The sequence below is a fragment of the Mesoplodon densirostris genome, chromosome 1, assembly GCF_025265405.1.
Source record: "Mesoplodon densirostris isolate mMesDen1 chromosome 1, mMesDen1 primary haplotype, whole genome shotgun sequence".
Taxonomy (NCBI): domain Eukaryota; kingdom Metazoa; phylum Chordata; class Mammalia; order Artiodactyla; family Ziphiidae; genus Mesoplodon; species Mesoplodon densirostris.
This window is the reverse complement of record NC_082661.1, coordinates 77,143,256-77,170,885: the sequence shown is the minus strand read 5'-3', so window position 1 is coordinate 77,170,885 and position 27,630 is coordinate 77,143,256. Positions and strand designations below refer to the sequence as shown.

Here is a 27,630-nt window from a genome sequence, read left to right as displayed (position 1 = left end):
TCAGGCAGAAAAAGTCAAATATCATGATATCACTTACATGTGGAATCTTAAAACTGATGTAAATGAACTTATTTCCAAAATGGAAACAGACTCACAGACATAGAAAACAAACTTATGGTTACCAAAGGGGAAAGCGGTTGGGTGGGGAGGAGGATAAATTAGGAGTTTGGGATTAGCAGATACAAACTACTATATCTAAAATAGACCAACAACAAGTCCTACTGTATAGCACAGGGAACTATATTCAATAACTTGGAATAAACTATAATGGAAAAGAAAAAATAATCACTCTTCATCAATTCAGGCAATTTGGGCACTCTAAAATACAATTTATGTAGGAAACTATACAGGTAAGGTAGAATAAATCCTTAATTCTTTCCTTAAATGATGATTATCAGAGTAGCAGCCTGGTACAGCAGTGACTTCCAAAGGTGACAGATGAGTTTTGAGGTTCTTTTTTCCTTTTGCTCTCTTCTTTTTTTCATTCTTTATGAACTCATGGATTTTTTTTTTAACTAGCTTCATTCACTTTATTTTTCCTATAGAAAACTATGTGGTGGCTACAGCTGGAGCCTGAGTCCTCTGCACAGAAACTCTGGTGTGGGTCTTTACAAGATGGTCAGTGAATTCCTGATATGGAGACTTGGTGAACACCGTCTCTTTCCAGAGATCAGGAGTGAGATAACTGTAGGTCTTGGAAATGGCATCAAAAGTGGCCTTGGGGGCTTCCCTGGTGGCGCAGTGGTTGAGAGTCCGCCTGCCGATGCAGGGGACATGGGTTGGTGCCCCAGTCTGGGAAGACCCCACATGCCACAGAGCGGCTGGGCCCGTGAGCCATGGCTGCTGAGCCTTTGCGTCTGGAGCCTGTGCTCCGCAATGGGAGAGGCCACAGCAGTGAGAGGCCCGCATACCACACACAAAAAAAAGGCCTTGGCGAAGTTGTCCAGCGTGGCCAGTGCAGCCCCTGGCAGAGGTGTAGCAGTCATCAATTCCAGCCACCATCAGTAGCTTCTTGGGCACAGAGACTGAGACGATGCCAGTGCCCCTGGGGGAAGGGATGAGGCTCACCAGCACAGAGCCTCAGCGGCCAGTTACCTGGCAAGGGACGGTATGGGGCTTGCCGATCTTGTTCCCCCAGTAGCCTTGTCACGCGGGGACGATGGAGAGCTTGGCCAGAATGATGGCCCTACGGATGGCAGTGGCTACCTCCTTAGAGCACTTCACACCCAAACCAACACGTCCGTTGTAATCCCCGATGGCGACAAAGGCCTTGAACCTGGCCTGCTGGCCAGCACAGGTCTACTTTTGCACAGGCATGATCTTCAAAACTTCATCCTTGAGGGATGCCCCCAAGAAAAAGTCAATGATCTCAGATTCCTTGATGGGCAAAGAAAAGAGATAGATCTCCTCCAGGGACTTGATCTTCACGTCCCTGACCAGGCGGCCCAGCTTGGTGATGGGGGAGCCACTCCTTGTCCTCGGCCTTGCCTCCGCGAACTCCACGACCCCGGCCCCGGCCCTGACCACCGCTGCAGAAGCCTGCGCGGAAGCCACCACGGCTTCCCATTCCAGGGCCCCCGGGGCCTCTGGGGCCTCCCATAGCACTGGCGTCATCTGCCATTTGGTGTTTCTACTGAATAAAAGCAAAGAACTCATGGATTTTTATATTTTCCACATGTTTCAACGAATTGTAGTCATTATTCTTTTTTGCTCAACTTATCGCATCTTTAGGCAGTGGGAGACCTTTAAAACGGCTGCTATGTCCCTTTGGCGTGTCCTCAGACATCTTTGAGAGCTTCCTCTCCTTTGGGCAGAACAGGAAGTCCCAAGCTCACCTGAGCTTTTCCTGACCCAGACCCAGAAGCAAGCATCTCTCCAAGGAGTCATAGTTTCTTTTAGTGGGGGAAATTTCCAATTTTTTCTACTCTAAAATACTTACATTTCAAAATGAAGCTGAATTTAACTACATTATCAAGTTGAAAATCAACTTATTTCAAAGACTAAAAACCCACTTACGTGCTGCTCACGAAAGACATTTTAATTAATATCACCAGGCACACACAAGTAAGATTATCAAAGCACTTTGGGCATTTCCTCACTGGTTCTGCAATATTCCCATTAAGTTGGTACAAGATAGTTTATCCTCATCTAACAAGGTGAGCTGAATAGAAAAGCAGAAACTTAATTGTACAGAATATTAGAGGCATGTAAACCTTAAGGCATCAGTTATGTTCTCACTATTACCAAAAACCTAGTCAAGACTTTAAAGAAATTGTACAAATCAGTCCAAAAACTATGATGCAAATGATACTAACTGGCAATTATTTAATTAAATGTTAGTTAAGTAACTTAAAAGAAGTGTTTTGATAATTTATAATTTTTATTTCACATAAAAATAGGTAAGGATTAGCCAGGGATGTAATGTACTGGCTAGAGCAAACATTTATTTGGTCAGTAAATATTTATATGCCTAGAAACATGAGACACTAACATTTAGTCTTTTGGGCTGTGATGTTTTAAATTAATTTTTAGAGAGAGGATACTTTTCCTGTGACTTTAAATCAATCACAATTGAACTATTCCACAACTGTCAAAGGTAGGATTACAGTATCATGATCTCTTCAAAAGACTTAGACATATGAAGAGGAAATTGGCCTAATTTCCTGAGATATCAAATCCCTTGAGGTCCTTGGCTTTTTTTTTTTTTTTTTTGTGGTATGTGGGCCTCTCACTGTTGTGGCCTATCCCCTTGCAGAGCACAGGCTCCGGACGCGCAGGCTCAGCGGCCATGGCTCACGGGCCCAGCCGCTCTGCGGCATGTGGGATCTTCTCGGACCGGGGCATGAACCCATGTCCCCTGCATCGGCAGGCGGACTCTCAACCACTGCGCCACCAGGGAAGCCCAGGTCCTTGGCATTTGATAGTCCCTTGTTTTACACTGTGGTTTGGGTTAGGTTTCAAGTTATAAATCTGGGTTATTCTTATTTTGGTTGCCAACTTGTCATTATCACCATCCTAACCAGCCCCAGCCACCTCATTGTCAGGCATCTATTGTACCAAAGACTAAATTTGAGCCAAACCTATTCCTCCCCGAGGGCTCTCTCTGGATGAATGGCCCAGGAGACTTCTAATAGGACAATTTCACTATTTCACTATTGGATTTTTCACTATTTAACTATTGGATTCTGCCTCTTTGTCAGCAAATGCCTTGTCACCAGAGCTGTTACTCTTCACTGTTACTTTTCAGCTTCTTCAGGTCACAGGACACCACTGTGGAAAGAGCTCTGTTCTAGAAAGCGAGCATCCTAGGTTCCCTTGAAGCCCCTCTGTGAACCACTGTGTGTGATCCTGTGCAAGTCTCTGACCCTCAGTGATCCTCAGATTCCTCATCTCCAGATGATCTCTGAGGGTCATGTTGACTCCAACTTTCTCCCAATTAAAGTTACACACGTGTCTCCAAATTCCACACTGGCAAAGAGAAATACGCTCAAGGTTAGATCCAGGCTACTTCATTTGCATCACTGCACTTTGGTTCTTTTCAGCTGGTACAAACTCAAGCAATACAATGAAGTGGAGAATTTAGGAAACCAGGTGAAAAAAAACAAACAGTAATTGAGGACTTAGACACTATCATCAACAACTTAACTGTTTCAAAATAGATGGGCTGACAAATAGGATTGACTGAATTCACCAGAAGATAATCCAATTCCTCACTTAACTTTTTTGCTGGGACACTGTCTCGCTTCAAAGTAACCTGAATGATGTAAGCCTATAAATGCCTCCTCCTGGTTATGGTTATGCCCTTGGAGGCTGTGTAGCAAAACAGTAAAGAGCGTGTGCTCTGGAGTTAAACTATCTAGATATAAATCTTATTCTATCACTAATTAGCTATGTAACTATAGGCAAGTTACTTAACCTCTCTTTGCCTCAATTTCCTTATCTATCAAACATGGTTAGTAAAAGTACCTCCGTCATAAGTAAATACATTTAAGTTCTTAGATACTGCTTGGTACAGCCTGAGCCCTCAGTAAATATTAGCTAGTATACATAAAACCAAGCTACCACTCCTGACCAAAAAAAAGAATTTTGATTTCTTTCAGCATATCACCATCACCCTTCATCACCCACCACCAAAAGCTCATGAGCCACTACATTTTTTACAGATCACACAGCACCTGTGGGGACACTTAAATTTTTCAAGACAGTCCAATAGAGAAACCATAACTTCCAAATATTTCTGGAACACTTTCTTCAAGTGAGTACCTATCCAGTTACAAATCAATCAAACCCCTGCTGGACCAGTATTGCTCTCCTGAGAGCTGTACAAAAATTCTCTCTCCTGGCAGGGGAAGCAATCCACCTCTTCGGCATTTTTTTCCCTGAAAGGTCGTATCTACTTGTGGTCTTAGACTTACACTGCCTTTTAACAAGATTCTTCAGCCCACGCCTCCTATACCACAGACCTCAGCAGCTCTCACTTATAATACTCACAACCAATGACTTGAACAAAGATTGAGCACTTCCTGTCCCCATGATTGCTGCAACCGGTATACTATTTTCATAAGAAAAATTTATAAATGGGTTTCATTAAATGCAAAATTTCCCCTAAATTCCTTCACGTATGCCGAATGTGGGAAGAAAATTAAAGTTACCTTCAGAAAAGTACTTTTTTCCCTCTTCTGCCATGAGGACTAGTCAGAGTAGCTTGAAACCCTAAGAACATGCCTGAGACTTATTTGCTTGTCAATTACAAATAGATTCACATTTATAGTTCCATAGATCACTCTGGAAGTTGCCCAGCAGCTTTCAGAAAAACAATTTCTCAGGTGCTTACATGAAATGATTGAGGCAAAATGGATTTTTCTACCCAAAATGTAAATTAATTCTGGTTCACATATTGAAGCGTGTATTTTGGTAAATATATAATGTGTTACTGTATCCTTCTTAGCTAGCTGTAAGCAGGAGACAGTGGATTAATTCACAAACTTGGAAACCTTTGCCTGGATTACAGCTGAGCAAAAAAAAAAAAAAAAATGTTTTCTTACCTCAGAAGCCAGCAGACAGACATGCTTAGGAGAGGAGTGTCAGGGGAATGCGTTCGGAGGCCTGTGGGGAAAGAGAAGAGAAAAATTACTACCATACACCTTTTTATTAACACTCTATTTAATAAATTCACTTGCTTTTCCCCTTCAAATTAAAAGGCTTTTCCAGTTAGAACATTCCGGCCTAACATTAAGGAAAACATCACCTTTAGCAGAAAGAAAAGAGCTACCGTCAGCTTCACATCAACCGTGAAAAGGAAAATTTTTCCAGTTGTAAAATTACAAACTGCTCTTCAATAATATCATCCATCATGATAATAACGACAGCCGTGAGGGAGGTTGCTGGCGCCCCACTCTCTCTACCACCTGGAGCACCCCTCCCCCCAGCTGCTGTGTTAAAGGATGATTAAGGAAAACAATGTCAGTAACACAAACAATGTCATGACGCAGCCAGTCTCCACTTGAAGAACTGAAAATTGGGTCAGAAGGCAGGAAGCTTTCAAAGGATAAAAAATAAAGAACAAGGAAGAGACAAATAGAAAACATCTGATTGGCAGGGGCCACGTAGTCAACCTCGTCCGGGGTGAGAAAGAACAAGGAAATAAGTAGAGTCCAGAGTTGGCTTGGCGCTAGAGTATTTTTTTTTTTTTTTTTTTTTTTTTGCGGTACGCGGGCCTCTCACTGTTGCGGCCTCTCCCGTTGCGGAGCTCAGGCTCCGGATGCGCAGGCTCAGCGGCCATGGCTCACGGGCCCAGCCGCTCCGCGGCATGTGGGATCTTCCCGGACCGGGGCACAAACCCGTGTCCCCTGCATCGGCAGGCGGACTCTCAACCACTGCTGGATTGGGTGGATATACTGCATTTCCGGTCAAGCGAAGCATTTACAGGGACACACAAGTTATCTAAGTGTCTGTTTGCTGATGTGGCACCCCAGGAAGGGGTGGCTCCATCTTGGGCCTAGAAATTCAATTCAACAGCTGATAACAACTCACTGGAGAACTGCCCACTCTCTCTGCGTGTGTACTGGGGCTGTGGGCGTGGGCACAGACAACGCGGACTGCCATCAGTTACCGACTGATGTTGAAATGAAAGATGGGCCCACTCACCCCAGGGCGGGGTCAGTCCTGCAGTGCAACTCCTGCCCCAGATCTTCCACAAGGGAAAGCTGGTCTCTAGCTTACGTGACACTCTTGTTTAGTTTTTCCTCTCTGCCCTATCCCTGATTCCTTTACTCCTCTTCTCCAGAAAGCTTTCTTCCAATAAATAACCTGAACAAGAAACTGCACATCAAGCTCCTTCCAGGGAATCCAACCTAAGAGGGGTGGTATTGCATTTGGTCCCAGGAAGCAATGCTGAGGGTGGAACGCTCTGCATCCCTACGTGGCCAGTTGGAAAGGAGGCTCACATCACTGGTGGGAGGTGGAGGGTTGCTAGTTCCCAGCTTGGTGATTGCTAAGACCTTTACCTGTGGAGAACCGGGTTGGGATTTGGGTGGAAAGCAGCGCATTAACTGGTTTAATGAGGTAGGCATTTAGGGTATGTGGGAAAGAGTAACTGTAAGGCCTGGGAAATTTAAAGAAGAGAAAGTGACTGGCAGATCTATTAATCAACAGTTTAAAGCAAAGTATGAGAGCAAGAAAAGAAGGAATCTCTGGTAGCTATTCACAATGACCCTCATCTCCTGCAGCTGGAAGACTTAATGGTAACAACAGCAGAAGTTGAGAGAGGGTTGGATTCCCAGCAAAGACCAAAGTCAGGGCCTCGATGGGGAAGAAGTGGGAGCCTGAGAATTGGCATGGGGATCTCTGGGTAGATGCACTTGAGAACCTGGACAGACCCCCTGCAGATTCCTATGAACTCCCGGGGCTTGCGGTGGAGGCCCCTCCCCAAACACACACATTCTTACTTGAAGAGGTTTCGCTTTCTCAGCTGCCTCACTGCTTGCCCTTGTCGTGATCTGCCCCTCGTATTCCCTCTTGGCCATCACACCCACAATTAGGGTCAAATCTCAGCATAGCCAACTGAGGAACTGCTGGGTTTGCCAGGATAGAGGGGGATTGTCTTCCCAAGCACCACAGGGCCCGGCGAACATGAATCAGCAGGAGCCCGTGGATGCTGGCAGGGCAGGGATGTGGATCAGGGAAGACAGGAGGGTGTGGAACAGGACTCACACCGTAGAAAGGATTCGTTCAGGGTTTCCACTGCTACTTTCCGTTCATTTGAGAGACATCACTTTATTCCTGGGGTAGCAAACTGTTTGCTCAGCATGATTTTTCTTACACATGTAGTTTGTGATTTGAATGTTTTTATGCAGAGCCCACAACTCCCTAGTCTGTTATATGTGGTGGAATTATATGGTCGTGTTACTTCCCTGGCCCTTGAAGGTATTTGTTAGTTTTCCTGCTCTTCTCTCTGCCCCTTTGCTTTCAAGCATCAATTAAAATTCTCTTTACTGCTTTTTGAATCCCCTGAAAAGACTTATTGCTTTTCTTTTAACATCTCTGTTTATTTACCCATTTAAACCTGGCTGTTTGTCTTATTATATTTAAATTCTATCACAATTTAACTGTAATTAATTCCTTATTTATTCATTGTTATCCAAATTTCTAATCCTTCAGATTGCCTTCCAAAACATCTATGTATTATTATCTACTGTTTGTGTGTGAACTTGGTTTTCTGTCATTTGTCACATATGTATTTATAAAATGGTATATATTACAATAAACATGAAAATTTTCACAATCTATTACGGTGGGAAAGATAATTTCCCACTAAAATGTTTGTGTTAATTAACGATTGATCATATGCTATTTACCAGACACCTTGCTTAAATGCATTATATCATAATCCTCACAACAACTCTATGAAGTAGTTAATATTGTCTCTGTTTTACAGATAAGGGAAAACAAGAGAAAAGTTAAACAACATATTCAGTCACACATCTAGTGATTGAAAAAAGCTGGGCTTGAACTTGATTAACCTGAGATCAGAGCTCCTGCTCTTAATCACCACATTGTTCTAAAATTCCAGTTACTACCTTATAAATATCGACTTATTCTAGAAGAGACTCTTAAATCTCAGTCAGTTATAGCCTTAAAAATTTAACAAAGTTTAGAAAGACATCTATTTTGCAAAATAGTTTGACAGCTGTTGTGTGTTATTTTCCAAAACATGTAAATAGAAAAGAAGGAAAAAATACTTCTAAAATGGTATAAGGGAACAAGGGAAATTCCCAACTCCTTTCTTTTAAGTTCTCTGCCCTTGTTGGCTTACTTACTAATTCTTTTGCCTCATAAATTCCTCTGTCTCATTTTTATTCACAGGGATTAAAACTACAGAATGAAAGGAAAAGAATCTCATGTGTATCTAACACTAGATAAGGTCCAATCATAAGAAAACTTACAATTTCCCATTAAGCCTGCCAGCTTTTAGATGAAGTTCAGCCTCCGACACAGGACCAAGAAAGACTCACCGGCTCCAGCCACCATTGCCTTGTTCCCCTTCCTTCAAATCATTCTGGTATGTTCTCAGTTCTTCCAAGGAGCCAGCTGCTCCCCATTCCAGGGTCTCCACGTTCACCTGTTCTTGTGGTCAGAAGTGGTCTTTCTACCTCTCGCTTCCTCCTGTCAAACTCTCCCTTCTCCTCCTTCCTGTCTCAGCTTCAGTGTCAGATCCTCAGGGACATCTGTCCGGACCCTGGCAGACCAGGTTAGAGTCTAGCATCTCACACTGTAAACAGGATCTGTCGTCATCATCACCAGTCTAGTCCCCAGATGGTCTATACTCTGTAAGGGCGGGTCATTTTATACCCAGCATTCTGTGCAGTCCCTGCAACATAAGTAGAGCCTCAACATTTTTTGAAGGAACGAATTGAACATAAAAATAAATGAATAGGGCTCCCCTGGTGGCACAGTGGTTGAGAGTCCACCTGCCGATGCAGGGGACACGGGTTTGTGCCCCGGTCCGGGAAAATCCCACATGCCGCGGAGCGCCTGGGCCTGTGAGCCACGGCCGCTGAGCCTGCGCGTCCGGAGCCTGTGCTCCGCAACGGGAGAGGCCACAACAGGGAGAGGCCCACGTACCGCCAAAAAAAAAAAAAAAAAGTGTTGAGGACTGGAGGCACAGGTCTAGTAGTCTGAGTAGCAACAACTGAGAAGTGGACTGAGAAAAGAGAAGGAAAGGAAAGCAGATCTCTTATCTCCCCATCCCATGGGGAGTGCCAGGGAAATATCTACAGAGGGTAGATTTGCCCAAGAATCCTACCCTACCCCACTCCCCCATCCCACTCTGCTCCACCGAATCCAGATGACCCTGAGAACGAAGGGTCTCCTCCTGGTTTCCACGGCTGCTACACATTAAACTGATTGGCATCATTTCTCTCTACACCTGCCTCCTGATCTGTTGGGGGATTTCACAAACCTCGCTCTGGCAGTGTCTCCACGTAGCCTACACAAACAACCTACAGAAGTTTCAGTGGAGAAAGATATTTACGTAAACATAGCAAAGCCTCCGAAACTCAAAGAAATTATCTTGCAAAAATGTGCCCTTGATTATAAAAGATATATTCATCAGGATCCTCACAAACAACAGAAACCGAGCTCACGATGGCTTAGGCAAGAAAGGTACTGATTAGTCCACAGACGCTAAGGTCAGATCAGTATAGCTGGAGCCAGTCGCTAAAATGTCAGTGATCTTTCTCCGTCTCTGTCCCTCTATGTCTCTCTCTTTCTCTCCCTCCCTCTCTCACTCTCACTCCCCAGTGCTGCATTTCTCTTTGAGGGATTCCGTCTCTGGCAGGCTCTCCCCAGGGGGTAGCAAAATGACTCTCAGCTGCACCATCATTATGTCTTATCAGCTTTGCATCTCTGGCAAAAAGAGAGGGAGTAACTCTCAAGAACCCCTGCAGAAATCCCAGGATAGAGTATTATCATCCTGATTGAGATCAGGTGTCCATCTCTGGGACCAGTCAATGTAAACTTAGGGATGAGAAATGCTGATTGGCCAGGCCTGGATCACATGGCCAGGAAATGAGCTCAGCCCCATCTAAGCTGAGAACTGGGAAAGGCTGTTGCCCAAAGAAAGAGCAAGAAGGAGAAACGAGCCCCAGGCTGATAATAAGATAGTGCCCATTTCCAAAGGCACAGGGCTTTCTGCTTTCTAGAGGTATCTACCCCCCTGCTTCATTCCTCATTTGGCCTACAGGAATCTTTCCCTTCTTTTGGCTGATTGGTTCTCCTACAACAACAAAAATAATAGTAGCTCACCCTTATATGATACTTACTATGTGCTATTTACATGTTTTTATTTATGTATTCCTCACAGCTTCATATGAAGTTGTTACTATTACCACCCACGTTTTATAGATGAGGAAACTGAAACACAGAGAAGAAAATAATTTGCCAGCTTTACACAGCTAGTAAGTGGTGGAACCGAGGGGCAAGTCTAGCAGGCTGGTTCCAATGGGTACTAATGTCTACCTTGCTATTTTGCCTTTGTAATAGTTTTCTTTTGTTGCCCTTTTATACAATTAGACTGCTTAAAGCATGGTTTCAAAAGCAAGGATGATGCTGAAATCTTTTTCACTCCAGGTTTACATAGAATTCTAATCTCAGAACTCAGTGACTCTGTAGTGGGTAAAGGTAACTGAAATGTCTTAAAGATTTTTACATGTTGAGTTTTTGACTCGATCCAAAAAAAAAAAAAAAAAGAAAAGCCTTGGAAATAGAGGAGGTCTGAAAAAAGATCCTCTATAACAGTATTTCTTAAGCTTCACCTATTCACAAATTTTCTATATCCATACACCACCTCAACTATTATTTACTTGGTATTTTTATTGAACTTGATCTTAAATTGACTCACTATTTATTGGCCCTGACTCCAGCCTGAAGTACCTGAAATCATGGAGTTGGTGTTCTAATCGTCTTTTTCCTAAAACATATTAAAAATAAGCACCTGGGAAATCAGATTACAATGAGATAACACTCATGTCACCAGAAAGGGTAAAATTAAAAAGACAATAGGACAACCAAACCACTCATGCATTATTGGTGGAAATATAAAATGGTACAAGCATTTTATATTTTTTCTAAAGTATAGAAAAATCTGTTTCTTATAAAACTAAAAGATACACCTAGCCTATGACCTGGCAGTTAGAATTCTACCTGAGAGAAATAAAAATATATTTACACAAAAAGACTGACGTAAGAATGTTCAGAGAGGCTTTATTCGTGATGGTTAAAAACTGGAAACAGACAAGAGAATGGATAAACAAACTGTGGTCTATTAACAGAATATTATTCAGCAACATAAGGGAATAAACTACCAATGTACACAGAAAAACGAATGAAGAAAAAAATTAAGCTGAGTGAAAGAAGTCTTACACAAAAAAATACATATCATATGATTCCAGTTAATTGAGGTTCTAAAATAGGTAAACTTATCTATGGTGAAAAAAACCAGAACAGTGGTTACCTGGGGATGAGATCGGGACAGAGATGAAGGAGGAACAGGCATAAGGGAGCTTTCTGGGGTGATGGTACTATTCTGTATTTTTACAGGAGTTTGGGCTACATAGGTATATGTATTCATTTTGTCAAACAGTAAATTTTACTAATATAGAAAAATAAACTAAATAGATAATCAATAAGGACCTACTGGATAGCACAGGGAACTCTACTCAATATTCTGTAATAACCTATGTGGGAAAGAATCTGAAAAAGAATAGATATGTGTATATGTATAACTGAATCACTTTACTGTACCCCCCGAAACTAATACAACATTGTAAATCAACTATATCCAAATATAAAATAAAAACTTTAAAAATGCAAAAACCCCCCAAAAAAGAAAAAGAAACTATAAACAAATATTGAACTCATTAATAACCTGCATGCAGAAGGGTTTTAGGGGAAATGCACCGGTGTCTCCAATGCATTAAAAATAAGATGAATCGATGGCTCCATCAAGGGGTGGCTAGAAGGTTAGATATGTGATGAAGCAAGTACAGTGAAATGCTGATGGAGAATCTAGGTGGTAGGTTTATGGCTGTTTGTTGTAAAATTCTTTTCAATTGGCTGCATTTTGAAAATTTCCATAATTAAATGTTGGATGAAAAGTAAATACCTAACCGTTAAAATAAACTGTTCACTTAGCTACCACTTGAAAGCACTTCATCTCCCTCCAGTGGTACATGTTCAGAGCCTGCAAACACTGCTGGAGCAGAAACTTGCTTTTTCTTGACATCTAGGTTTGCAAAAGAACATTTTTCCAGCTCTGTTTAAGCCTATAAAGCTGAGTGAAAAAGTTGTGGTTCAGGTTCATATACATCTCTTCACTTTTCAAGTCACAAATTACGTATTTTCTCCTATTTGTCTCAATTCCAAGCTTTCCTGAAACAAAGGAACAACTGACTAAAATTTTGTAAATGAGCTCTATTCTCCTTCAGGAAGGTCATTCTTTAGGAAAAGAGAGGGATTTGGCTTTTGGAAGTCTTGGTCACTGAACAAATATGTCTCTAATTTAACAGCATGATGGAAAAAAATGAAAGCTGACCACTATGGAACTTTGTAAGTTTTATAGGTGCCGCCACTTAAACCATTGCCTGAGATACTGTTAAAGTTTCAGTTATAGTATGCAGTTATCAAATATTTGAATCCAATAGCAACCCATATCAATAGTGATTTGGTCTAAAATATATTTGTGTGACAAATAAATGACTGTCATTCACAAGGTTTAAACAATAGTCCTTAATCAAAAGAAATTGAGAACGCTAGAACAGCAGAGCAAGCAATATAAAACAAATTAGAAGATTTGGAGCTAGGCAGAATAAAAAAAATGATTATTTTTTAAGCCATGACAATTACTACCTTGATCAAGAAAAGCACTAACGACAAATATTCAGCAGTCTGAAAGAGTTTGAATAGCTATTAGCATAGATTAAATTTGTATAGAAAAAAATAGCACATGGGCTTGTTACTTGCTATGGTATCCAAAAAAAATTCAATGCCTATAAAATGCAGAAATTGTTCTAATTAGGCAATTATAATGACTCTGTTTATTAGAATTGTAATTCAAATGCAAGCTTCCATTTTACATAATCTAGCACTAAAATAAATAAATTAATTGCTGTTAGGAAAAAAGAAACCCAGATTGCTATTTGCTTTATATCTGTGTATATGTGTGTAAACTAATAGAGGGTAGGAATCAGATCAATGTTTCTTCTTCTTATAATATCTACATGAAAGTTATACTTATTAACTACCTAGATGAGATCTACTCTTAGACAAACTAATGATAACAGTTTATTTGAAATTTAAAAAAATGACAGTGATACAAAAAGAAAAATTATTGAGCAAACATTAAGACTATAAGCCTTCAAAACTGCCTTCTAAGGGAAGAAGCAAACCTCTGTGGCTATAGCCAAAGATAAAGTACAGATCGCTTAAAAAAAAAAAAAAAAAAAAAAAGGACAAGAGAGGATCCTGCCAAGAAAACCAGAGTAAGGAAACTATGGATTCTGTCTTGATCTCTCTTATTTGGTAAAATGTAAAACTCTTGCTGAAACCGTGTGAGGAACAGATGAACATGGCTGGGATCATGTATAATGCAGTGGTACAGATGCTGACAGATTCACACAAAGACACTTCCATTTATTTTTCATGGGCTTGAAAACTGAGCTCTACAATGGTCCCAGGTGAGTGTATTTTTGGCTTAACAAATCTCCCAGAGTACTTTGATTTTCTTTGCATCCTAAATGAAGCTATCCATCATGGCTATGCCTCTTAATTGGCAAAATCGAAGAGATGGAAAGGAAGCCAAGTTTCTGATTAAATTAATGTGCCCATTTGCTGAATTATAGAAGACTTCTTGCAAACCCCAAATGGATCATGTGGTTTTTCTAGGACTAGTTTTTTAAAACTGAATGAATGATAGGACCAACTCTGACAAGCCAGGCTTGAAATGAACAGCTATAGGGTTTCTTCCTAGGCTCCCCAAGGTAGAATCACTTCGTTACCCTCCCCAGTCTCCTGCCAGAGAAATTTCTCATTATCCTGTCTCATTATATTCCCGTCAACCCCTCTCCATTGCACACTCACTCAAATACTTCAGTCTCTAGAAACTATCTATGTACTTAAAACTAAAGAAATATTGAAGCTAATTGGACTAGGTATCACTACGATGGAGTAAGCATCTAGATTAGGGAGTAAAAGTAATAAAATGCTGACATGGTTCCCAGTATCCATAATGTGGGGAAGTTGGCATCCTGCATGGTCTGTGGGTTCTGGTGTCGGGTATAGGTTTTAGTTCTGAACCACAATATTTCCCCTCTAGACATCATTTGCACAGTTTGGAAATCACACTCACAGATCCTGGAAGGGCCATACAGGCCCACCTGGGGAAGCTATTGAAAAGGGGCATTTGACCATTTGTAATTGCAAGTTTGCACCTAGTTCAGGGCCTGGTACCAAGATAAACAATGCAACGTAAAGGGTTCCTTTAAGATATCTGATTGAGAACAAGTCTTTCTTTTCTTCCATCTCACTGAAATGACAGACGAATAGAATCTAAAATATAAAAACCTATTTTAAGAAGATAATTCATAATTTTTTTTCTTTTCTGGAATATTTTAACTTAACAGACATAAGCCTCAAACATCAGAAACAAGTTTAACTTAACTCAATCCTGATTGTTGCTACTCGAAGTGTGATCTGTGGGCCATCAGCATCCACATCAGCTGGGAACTTGTTAAAAATGTACATTCCTTCTCCTAGACCTACTGCACCATTCTTTGCATTTTTGACAAGATCTCTGTGTGATTTTGTGGACACAAAAATTTGAGACACGCTGAGCTGGATGCTGGGGAGATGGGTACTTCAAATGAAAAGTTGTACAGAACTTGGGCTAGGTTGGTTTCAGGGCACACTGAAGCAGAGGAAAGCCAGAGTTACACAGAAACAGAAATGACTGGAAGAGGTCATGTTGTCGAGGGAAGAGGAAGAGCAGGGCGGAGAGAAGCAGAGATGAGAGGCCCTGGGACAAGGAACTGAGAGAACTATACCAGCTCCCTACGTTCTTGCCCAATCCTCAGACCCAGAGATCTCTCACTTCACATCTTGGATTGATGCCCTATGATCTGTGGCAACTTTACATTTAATACTTCGTTAGGGCAAGTCTGATGCTAATCCCTGATTATCTCTATATGATTTTCCTGTGTGATGTAGTTGTTATCAAAACTAACAAGGTTTGGGAAGTTGAGTGCAAAAAGGGAAATAAGTCACTTAGTTCTCCACAGGATCTGGGCCACATCTGGAGTATGGCGCTCAGTTTGGACACCTCAGGTCAAAAAGGATCCTGGCACCTTTGGACTTCCCTGGTGGTCCAGGGGTTAAGACTCCATGCTCCCAATGCAGGGGGCCCGGGTTCAATCCCTGGTCTGGGAACTAGATCCCACATGCCACAACTAAGAGTTTGCATGACGCAACTAAAGATCCTGTATGCCGCAATGAAGATCCCGTGTGCTGCAACTAAGACCCAACACAGCCAAATAAATAAATAAATAAATATTTAGGCGGGGGGAGAAAAGGATACTGAGGGTACTGACACCCTGGAGTCAGACCTCCAAAGAGGCATGGTCTGAACTACGTCTGAAAATATAATCAATAGAGGAACGGGCAACAAAAGCAGGGGTATTTGGCTCCTGGAAAAGAAGATTCTCAAGATACGTCTTGAAAAAGAAGACACTATTTTCTAATATTTTCAGGATTAGATAAAGAATTGATCTTTCTAGATGTCAGAGCCAGCCCAGTGGGTGGCCGTGAACAGCTCACTGTAAGGAAAAATTTTCTTGACTCCGACGGCATTACAAGCTGTCTTTTGAAGTATCAAGCTCCCTGTGACCACAAGTCTTAAATTGAAAGCTGAAGCTAAAAGACCCTCTTCAGAGACTTGGGAGAGAAAATCCTACTTTGAGCATGGAACTAGAAGACCTTTGAGATATGTTGTATCTCTAAGATTGTCCAGTTACAAGGCTAGAATTATAAAGGCTCTTTTCCCTCGTCTACTCTTGAGCAGGTAGAGTGACTGCTTTAGTGATCTGAGTGATCACCGAAGTCCAGATTTTTCTATTTGCCTTATTTTCTAAGAACTCTGATGAGTTTTATGACAGATTTTGAATAACAAGATGGTAACAATTGTGAGGGAATAAAAAGTCATTTGGAGTCCAAGAGAGAAATTGAAAGAAAGCTATGAGTTTGGAATGAGAAAGGAACAAAAGCTAGTTCCAAGAGTTCTAATAGGGCAGGGGGTTAAAAAAGCTGTTAGAGGCAGAGGACCTTGAAGCTTCTGCTTTCTTGCATTTGTGATCTTTATTTCCTCTCTATTTTAATTGCTTAAAAAATTATCCCTATCAACTATCTCACGAAGACAGGAAGTACAGCCACTTTCATTATCATTTCCAGCGCAGAGCAAACATAAGCAAGCAATGCTGTATGAATCTGTTGAGTAATTTAGCAAACACAGAAAGTTGCACAAGGATTTGAAAAGCAGAATTTAAAACTTAAAGTTAATGGGAAAACCTAAACGACAAATTGCTAAAGGTCAGATTTGTTAATAAAAGAATGCAGCAAATCAAAGCAGCAGAATTTGAATGACTCTTCTCATCATACTTATGAACATCATTTTTTACCATCCCCAACCAAGTAATTTCTTATGAGACTCCAAATGCCAATTTTTAATTTTTCTATATATTGCCTCCTAGTTTGTACACAGCCTTTCTTTCCTCATAACCTCTGTTATCTCATTCCTCTTTTTTATACCTCTATTTGCCCAAAGCGTTCAGTGTGTGTGGTAAACAGCATTCTCTGCCTCTCTTCAGACTTCCAACCGTGGAGGAAAATTCCCAGCTCAGAAACATGTTAATCCAGCATACATGCTCCATGGCTTCAGGGATCCAGAGTTCAGAAGACCCAACCCAGACAAATGCAAGGAATGTGAATAATTCTGCTTTGGAATCCATGAAGTGCTCAGTAAAATTTAGGGACAATATCTTTTGTGTTCTTTTCACCCTTTTTCTTTGGCAACTGTGAAAGGCACATTTTTTTCACTTTTATATTATGATATATAGGTAGTTTATGGAGAAACAATAACAATAGAAATACCTATGTACCTACTATTAAGACTTAGAGATAGCACATTACCAGGACCTCAGAAGCCTTGGATGCCCATCACTGAAGGTCTCCTCTCCCAGTACCAGAGGCAACTACCCTTCAGAATTTTTTGTCAATGATTCCCTTGCTTTTCTTTATAAGTTTACCATGTAAGCCTATATCCACAAACAATATACTGTTTAGCTTTACCTGCTTATAACTTTATATAATGGAATTCTTTTGTACATAAATTTTTCCTCTTTTCTGTTTAAATATTGTTTTTCAGATTAATCCACTTTCATGTGCATAGCTATAATTCACTTAACTGCTCTACGGTATTCCATAATAAACCTATACACTGATTTCTTATCACATTACTGTTGATGGATATTTATATGGGCTCCAGGTTTTTTGCCATTGTAAACACTCTTGTATGTGTCTTGAGATATATTATTGGTGTAAGAATTTCTCTAGTATATATACCTCAGATTAGAATTGCTAGGTTGTAAAATATGAACAATGTTCAAATTTGCTTGGTAATGCCAACATGGTGATACCAATTAACACCCCACCAGCATAGAGTACTGGTTGTTCCACACTTCTTGCCAAAACTTAGACAGGTCTAACTTTAAAATTTTTGCCAATGAGTGTGAAATGATATCTCATTGCGGTTTGATTTCCCAATTACTAATGTGATTAATCATTTCTTCATGTGGTTTTTTGGGTTTTTTCTTATAAATTTATTTACTTATTTTATTTTTGGCTACATTAGGTCTTTGTTGCTGCCCATGGGCTTTCTCTAGTTGCGGCGAGCAGGGGCTACTCTTCGTTGTGGTGCACGGACTTCTCACTGAAGTGGCTTCTCTTGTTGCGGAGCACGGGTTCTAGGTGCTCAGGCTTTAGTAGTTGTGGCACACAGGCTCAGTAGCTGTGGCTCACGGGCTCTAGAGCACAGGCTCAGTAGTTGCAGCACACGGGCTTAGTTGCTCCATGGCATGTGGGATCTTCCCAGACCAGGGCTCGAACCCGTGTCCCCTGCTTTGGCAGGCAGATTCTTAATCACTGCATCACCAGGGAAGTCCCTCTTCATGTGGTTTTTGGGGGCATATTTGTGTTCCCTCTTCTGCCTTTCTACTGCATTTTCTTTCTTGTTCCCTTTAGGAAGTATGTATATATTCTAGGTTTATATCATCCTTTGTCAGTTATATCTATTGCAAACTTCTTTTCAAAATTACATCTTGTATTTTTACTCTCTTTGTGGTATATTTTGAGGAACAGAAAAGTTCTTAATTTTAATGATAATTTATTGATATTTTCCTTTTTGAGGTCTTAAGAAATTTTCCTTTAACCCAAGGTTATTAAAATATGCTCCTATAAATGTTTCTAAAGGCATTCTAGTTTTGCTTTCCACATTTAAGTTTATATTCTACCTTAGACAGATTTTTTTTGTAAATGTGTAAGGTAGGGACCTGTTCCATTATTTTCTGCACAGTTAACTGATTTTCTCAGGTGTACTTGCTGATACTCCATTCTTATCCCACCGATGTGCATTATCTACTCTATCATCTTTCAAGTTTTCATGTATGGGTATTTTATATTCCATTTGTCCATTGTTGTTATATTTCTACAATGACACTACACTTCTTAGTGGCTATAGGTTTATAATAATTTCTGATACCTGCTAGATCAAGTCCTCCTATTTAATTCTTCTTCATGGGTAACTTTTGTTTTGTAAATAAGTTTATTTATATCATATTTTAGATTTCACATGTAAGTGATATAATATGATATTTATCTTTCTCTTTTTTTTTTTTTTTTTTTTTGCGGTACGTGGGCCTCTCACTGTTGTGGCCTCTCCCGTTGTGGAGCATAGGCTCCAGATGCACAGGCTCAGTGGCCATGGCTCACAGGCCTAGCCACTCTGTGGCATGTGGGATCCTCCCAGACTGGGGCACGAACCCACGTCCCCTGTATCGGCAGGTGGACTCTCAACCACCGCGCCAGCAGGGAAGCCCTATCTTTCTCTTTCTGACTTACTTCCCTTAATATGATAATCTCTAGGTCTATCCATGTTGCTGCAAATGGCATTATATCACTCTTTTTTATGGCTGAATAATATTCTAGTGTGTGTGTGTGTGTGTGTGTGTGTGTACACAACATCTTTTCCATTCATCAGTTGATGAGCATTTAGGTTGTTCATGGATAACTTTTGACTTTTCATAAACAGCCTATATTCATTTAAATTTACCCACATATTTTCCCTTTCAGTTGGTCTTCTTTTCTTATATTTTCATGATTTGACCTGGTATCATTCCACTTCTGTCTGAAAAATTACTAGTATTTCTATTGGTGCATGTCTTCTGGTGTCCAATTTTCTGTTTTTGTTATCTAAAGTTTTAATTTTGCCTTCATTTTTAACAATATTTTTTGCTGGATGTAGAAATCTAGTTATTTTCTTTCAACACTTTACATATATTATTCTATTTTCTTCTGCCTTACATCATTTCTGTTATGTCTTTTGAAATTATGTTTCTTATTTCTGAATGCTTTAAAAATGTTCTTATTTTCGTTGTTTTTAAGCTTTTAAATATTTATCTTGTTTAATTTTGTAGCATTTCTTTAATCTGGTTTATTATTTTTCATCTGTTTTGGAATATTCTCAGACATTATATCTTCAAATATTGCTTTTACTCCCATCCTCTCTTTTCAACCCTTCTGGAATTAAATATATATATTTGGTGTGTGTTAGAAGTTTTTTGTGTGTCTCATGTATTGTGTTTTTCTGTATTTTTCATTTTTTTCTCTTTCTCTTCATGTTTCAGTATAGATATTTTCTATTGACCTAATTTTCTAGTTCACTAATTCTCTCTTCAGCTGTGTCTAATATGTTAAAACCATTTACTAAGTTCTTTATTTCAGTTATTGTAATTTCCAGTTGAGTATTTTTTTTTTTTTTTTTTTTTTTTTTGCTGTACGCGGGCCTCTCACTGCTGTGGCCTCTCCCGTTGCGGAGCACAGACTCTGGACACACAGGCTCCGCGGCCATGGCTCGCGGGCCCAGCCGTTCCGCGGCATGTGGGATCTTCCGGGATCGGGGCACGAACCCGTGTCCCCTGCATCGGCAGGCGGACTCCCAACCACTGTGCCACCATGGAAGCCCCAGTTGAGTATTTTTAATAGATTCAAATTCTTGCTGAATTGTTTTTTCTCAGCCTTTATATTCTTCAACATGTAAACCTAAGTTAACTTTAAATCCATGTCTAATAACTTCAGTAATTGAATCTCCTATAAATCTGTTCATTTTGCCTGTAGTTCTTTTTTCCTCTTCTCCTGGTTTTTGGACAATCGTTTATCTCCTGGGTTACCTAATAATTTTTTATTAAACGCCAGACATAGCATATAAAAAATTGAAGAAATAATCAGAGGTTTTGAATGATGTTATGTTCCTATAGAGAGGGTTCACTTTTTGCCTGTAGCAAAATTAAAGTTAAGATCACTTTAATCCTATTTGGGGATGAGCTAATTTGAATCTGTGTTTCTTTGTGAGAGCTGGATTGTTTCTAGTTAGCTCTTTTCTTAATCCTATTTGGGAATGAACTAATTTGAATCTGTGTTTCTTTGTGAGAGCTGGACTGTTTCTAGTTAGCTCTTTTGCCTAGGGTGTAGCATTCAAAGATCCTTTATGAAAGCTTGCATTGGTTATCAGGGTCACTCCTCTTTGGCAGGCCCTAAACTCTATTTTTTTTCTCCTAGCCCCATAAAACTGTTGAAAGCTCTGTTAAACCTTTCTTCACTTGACTGCTATTCTCCTCTTATCCTTTTAGTCTTCTGTTTATAAGTTGGCAAATGCCTCAAGAAGAAAAGTGACAATAAATGTCAGTTTCATCTCTTTGCATTTTCCATTCCTTCTCTCCAAGATTTAACCCTTCAAATTCTCACTGCCTTAGTAGCTCTCTGATGCCTTCAAATAGATTGTTGTTTGTATTTTATGCAATTTTCTAATTATTCATAGCAGGAAATTTCTGATATGCTAGACTTTTATAACTTTCCATTTAAATTTTAGAAGCAGTTTTTCAAGTTTTCTTTAAAAACATGAAATTTTTATTAAAATGTTATTGAATCTAAATATCTGTTTGAGGAGATATATTAAGACCTCCTATCCATGAACATGGTATATCTTCTTTAGGGTATCTTTTGTATCTTTTCATCAAGTTTTAAATTTTCTCCAACATAGCTTGGACCCTGGTAGATTTATTCATGGTTACTTCATATTTATACTACTATTGTAATTAATATGTATTTTAACTATATTTTCTAATTAGTATTACTGAGGTATAATTTTGTATTACTTCTTGCAATTTAACTGTAGATTCTTTTGTGTTCTCTATGAACAACTGTATCATATTAAAATAATGAGAGTTTAAGTTCCTTGTTTTCAATCTTTACATATTTAAAAAATTTAATCTCATTATTTTTGGAATATTATGGTGGTGTCAAATTACTGTCTACAACATCTAGTGCCATGTTGTGTGGAAGTGATGCTAGTAGGGCATCCTTGGTTTGACTCTGATCTTCAACATTTCACCATTAAATATAATGTTTGCTGTGTGGGATTTTAGCAGATTTTCCTTCACCAAGTTAAGGAATTTCACTTTTCTTTGTATTTTGCTAAGATTGTTTCCATACATGGATGTTAAATTTTATTGAAAACCTTTTCTGCATTTATTATTTTTTTCTCTTTTTATTTGTTACTGTTATACTTATTGGTTTAAATATTTAACCAAATTTTCATTTATTATATAATTGCCATTTGGTCATGATATGCTATCTTTTAAATAAATTGTTGAATTCATTTGTTAGTATTTTGTTCAGGCTTTTTACATCTATACCCATAATTGACTTTGGCTTGTAATCATTCTTTCTTGTGCTATACTTGTCTACTTTAGAAATAAGTGTTATATTAACACCATAAAATGAGGTAGGGAGTGTTTTCCTTAAAAAAAAAGACTTTATTTGTTAGAGCAGTTTTAGGTTCACAGAAAAATTGAGAGGAATGTACAGGGATATCTCATATGCCTCTTGCCCCCACACATGCATAGCCTCCCCCATTATTGATATCCCCCACCAGAATGGTACATTTGTTACAATTGATGAAACTACACTGACACATCATAAACACCTAAAGTCCACAGCTTACCTTAAGATTCACTCTTGGTGTTGTACATTCTCTCAGTTTGGAAAAATGTATGACATGTATCCCTCATTATAGTATCATCAGAATATTTTCACTGCTTTAAAAATCCTCTGTGCTCCACCTATTCATGTCTCTCCCTTAACCCCTGGCAACCACTGATCTTTTTATTGTCTCCATAGTTTTGCCTTTTCCAGAATGTTGTATAGTTGAAATCATACAGGTAGCCTTTTTCAATTGGCTTCTTTCACTTAGGAATGTTTTTTAAGGTTCCTCCACATCTTTTCATAGATTTGATAGCTCATTTCTTTTTAGTGCTAAATAATATTCCATTATCTGGATTATCACAGTTTATTCATTCACCTATGGAAGGACATCTTGATTGCTTCCAAGTTTTGGCAATTATGAATAAAGTTTTTATAAACACCAATGTGCAGGTTTTCGTGTGGACATAAAATTTCAACTCCTTTAAGTAAATACCAAAAAGTTGATTGCTGTATCACATGCTAGGAGTATGTTTAGTTTTATAAGAAGTAGTCAAACTGTCTTCCAAAGTGGCTGTACCATTTTGTATTTCCACTAGCAATGAATTAGAGTTCCTGTTGTTCTAAATTCTTGCCAGCATTTGGTGTTGTCCATGTTCCAGATTCTGGCCATTCTAATAGGTGTGTAGTAGTATCTCATTGTTGCTTTAAAATGTAAATTAAAAATTGTGTGGATCATCTTTTTATATGCTTATTTGCCATCAACATATCTTCTCATTTTCCTTTTTTATTCTATGGAAGTATTTGTGTAATATAAGAATTAGCTATATCTTGAATATTTGGTTGAATTTGACTGTTATGTCAGTTAAGATTAAATCAAGGAAACAAACAACTAGGTATATGGAATAAAGAAGTTATTATAGAAATTATATCTTACCTAATTGCAGGAGGAGCTGGGAAAGTAAGATCCAGAGAAGGGATTTGGACGGTCAGAGAAGTCACTGATCAGCACTCTTGATGCAATGGAATGCATGGATAAGGTGAAGTTTACAGGGAAATCTGCACACCAGGCACTCTTACCTTTCAAGTGGTAGCTGAAGCAGAGCTGGTGGGGAGGTCAGTGGAAGACGTCTGCATCTGTGTCTAGTGGTGGAACTAGGATCACTGGTGTGCATCAGGGTCAACAGTCAGGAAAAAGAGACTAACACCAAATAAGGGAGAGAGAGAACAATCTGCAACCTGACAGCAATCACTATGGGGAAGAGTGAGGACTCACTGGCACCTGTGCATCTGTCTTTCACTGCATCTAACCATGATGACCAACTGTATCACAAAAACATACAAGGAGGAAATTCTGGGAAACAGTTCCAGTTTACCCAGTTGATACAATGCAAAGCTACCAAATATGTAATGTTTAGTATTTTCCTTGTGGGAAGAATTTTAAATTTTTAAATTTCTTTAATGGGTTTAAAACTATTTCTTTCTCTGCAAGTTTGGTAAGCTGATTTTTTTTTCCCCTAGGCAATTGTCCATTTGGCCTAAATTTAAATTTTTATTGTTAAAGTTATTCATACTATTTTCTTATTTTTTAAAATCATGACCATGTCTATAGTTTTATGCTCTTTTCATCCATAACATATATAGTTTTTCATTATTTTTTCCCGATTCCCAAATAAATTTGTTAATTTTTTTCAAACAACTAAATTTTGGCTTTTTAAATTTTCTTATATTTTTTCTTTATTTCATTAATTTCTGCTCTTTGATATCTTTGTTTATACTTTCCTTGGATTTATTCTACTTTTTAAAAATTTCTTCAGTTGGGTGCTTCTTAACTCACTGACTTTCAGGCTTTTTTCCTATATAAGATATAAAGGTTTAAAATTCCCTCTAAATGTCAGTTTAGTTATACACCATAAATTGTGGTATACAGAATTTTCACAGTTGTTCAGTTCCATTATGATTATGGTTTCCATTATGGTTTCATCTTTACCTGTAAGTTATTTAGGAGTGTTTCTATAATTTCCAAGCACTCTCATTATCACTTATCATTTAACTCTAACTCAATTTCATTATGGCCAGAGAATATGGTTTATACCACCACATTCATGTGGTCTTGTTAAACTTGCTGAAGATACATTATGGACTAGCAAATACTAACATTCATGAATTTCTATGTGTACTATATATATCCAGTTGGAAAAATTATAAAGTCTTCTATATCCTTACTAATTTGTCTCCTAAGTTTATTAACTACCAAAAGTAGAATGGTAAAATCTCCTACTGTGATAGTGTTTTCTTCAATACTTCTTGTAAGTTGTCAATTTTTGCTTTATATATTTGAGGCAGGGTATTAAGTGTACATGATTTTAGAATTATATTTCTGGCAAATTGAACATTTTATCATTATGAAGTAATTTTTATCTCTAGTAATGTATTTTATTATTCATCTTCACTTTCCTTCAGTTTTGGACATAATCTATCTTTAAGAATAAGCAAAATGGAAAGAATATCTGCCCCACTAACTTTATAGTTTGGGTGTGAGAATTAATGAGGTTGAATAAGATAATGAATACAAAAATCCTTATTAAGTTACAAAGCACCATGCTACAGATGAAACGAACACACATTGTAAAGCAAATACACTTAAATAAAAAATAAAAAGACCTAAATAATTAAATAAATGAATGAATGAATAAATAAATAAATAAAAAGCACAGTGCAAATGTATGATAGAACTCTGGAGAAAAATATTTTAATAACACAGTTACAAAGGCTTTTTGACCCCAGTGCAAACTATCATATATACCCACATCTATGGGACTAGGTAGCTTAAATGGGATTTGGGTATAAATGTTTTAAAAGCTCAATCACAGCCCAGTCATTACCATAGTTTTTATTTTTTATTTATTTATTTTTGTGTGTGTTTTCAGTTTAATTTAGTTCAAAATATTTTCTAATTTCCCTTGAAACTTCCTGTTTGGGACATAGGTGATTTATAAGTGTATTGTTCAATTTTAAATATTTAGGGATTTTCCTGGTATTTTTCTACTTTTGATTTCAAGTTTAATTTTTTATAGGACATCCTTTGTATGATATATAGTTGAGCCTTGAACAACAGTTTTGAGCTGCACAGGCCCACTTATATGAGGATTTTTTCCAATAAATGCATACTATATTACTACATCATTCATGGTTGATTGAATTTACAGATACAGAACTTTGGATATAGAGAAATGACTGTGAAGTTGTATGTGGATTTTTGACTGTGTGAGGGGTCAGTGCCCCTAATCTCCATGTTATTTAAGGGTTAACTGTATATTTTAAAAAATTTGTTAAGGAAATTTGTGGCCCAGAATATAGTTTATCTCAGTGAATGTTCCATGACCACTTGAAAATAAGCTATATTCTACTGTTATTGGGTAGAGTGTTCTATAAATGTCAGGTTGATCAAGTTGGTTGATAGAGTTGTTCAGGTCTTCTACAGCCTTACTGAGTTTCTGTGTACTAATTCTGTCAGTTACTGAGTGAGGAGTCTTGAAGTCTCCAACTATAATTGTGGATTTGTCTATTTCTCCTTTTAATTTCGTTGGGGAAATGGTATTTCCTTATCATTGAGGCAACAGGTATAAATACTAAAAGCAGGTAATGATAGTGAAAAATTTGGAAAGTTGCTGTTGACAGAGATCAAGTGGTTCTAGAACTCTAGTTATACATTTTCTTACTGATCATTAGAAGCTACCACCTACATCTTTTGTGCTGCTGTCTCCAGCTCTAACAAATTAATAAGTATTTAAAACTAATGTCGACATTCTACAGTGTATTTCTGCTTGGCTTAGCAGCTGCCAACAAATGTTAGAGAAATATCTCACTATAATATACAAAGGGTTATTCTTACAACACATGGGATACTTAATTACCATCTGAGATTTTTCAGTAGAAGCCTTATGATAGTTTCTCAAGGACCTCTTCCGTTTATAAGCTTCCTGCCTTTAAAAAATAGATAAAAACAAAAAAATGTTTTTCCCAGTTCTATCAAGGCACAGATAAGCTGCACAGTGTTGTCTCATACTAATATAGTCATGAATTTATATTCTCATTAATTTCTTTATCCAATGCATAAAACTTGATGAATAAATGACCAACATGTCCCAATGTATATATCTAAGGTAGTGATTTTAATGTAAAAATGAAATTGAATATTTAGTCTGTCTTGATATTTGTGCATAATGCCTCTTAAAATTTTGATGCAGGGGTTTAGGGTTCTGTTCTTTGCCTCATCTTCATGTGTAAATTGCCTGGATTAGAAGCAGAAAAAACAAGGTCACCATAATGTAAATTAATGCTATTAAAACAGTGGTCTCAGGAAAGGGCAAAATAATAACTATAATAATACCATTTAATTTTATGGTAAGCATTATGCTAAGTATTCTACATGCATTATTTCATGTAAAAATCACAACAGTCCTCTGACAACAGTAGTGTTTTTCTCCCCATTCTACAGATGAGGAAATTGAAGCTGAGAGAGATTAAGTAGTTTGAACAAGGTGATAAAGCTAGTTAAGTGACACAATGGGATTTGAATTTAGTTTTATTGACTTCAGAGACCATCTTCATAACCACTACATTCTGTATTGTCATTAAATATACCCACACCACCTCCTCTATCTGGAATCGGTGCATCTGAACTCTGAGAATGCAGCTGAGAAGAGTAAGGAAAAAAAGGATGCAACATGTCAAAAGTTTAAGGGCTGCGACTTCCCTGGTGGCGCAGTGGTTAAGAATCCACCTGCCAATGCAGGGGACACAGGTTCGATCCCTGGTCCGGGAAGATCTCACATGCTGAGTAGCAACTAAGCCCATGCACCACAACTACTGAGCCCTCGTGCCACAACTACTAAAGCCCGCGTGCCCTAGAGCCCGTGCGCTGCAACTACTGAAGCCTGCACACCACAAGTACTGAAACCCATGTGCCTAGAGCCCATGCTCTGCAACAAGAGAAGCCACTGCAATGAGAAGCCCACTTGCCACAACTAGAGAAAGCCCACACACAGCAACACAGCCAAAAATAAATAAATAAAAATAAATAAATCTCTATTAAAAAAAGTTTAAGGGCTAAAACTCAAGTACTTTACACAGGAAATGTACTTAATCTCTCCTTCAGTACTATACATGTACTCTTACTTTACTTATAGTGTTAACTTGCTTGGTAATCTGAACACCAAGTTTACAAAACAGAAGCAACAAGAAAGGTGATAAGGAGCATCTATGGAA

The 27,630-nt window shown here is 38.5% G+C and overlaps 1 pseudogene; it reads right to left on the bottom strand.

The window, feature by feature from the left end:
- Nucleotides 1–524: 524 nt before the first annotated feature.
- LOC132483266 (small ribosomal subunit protein uS5-like) lies at nucleotides 525–1,621 on the bottom strand (annotated as a pseudogene).
- Nucleotides 1,622–27,630: the final 26,009 nt, after the last annotated feature.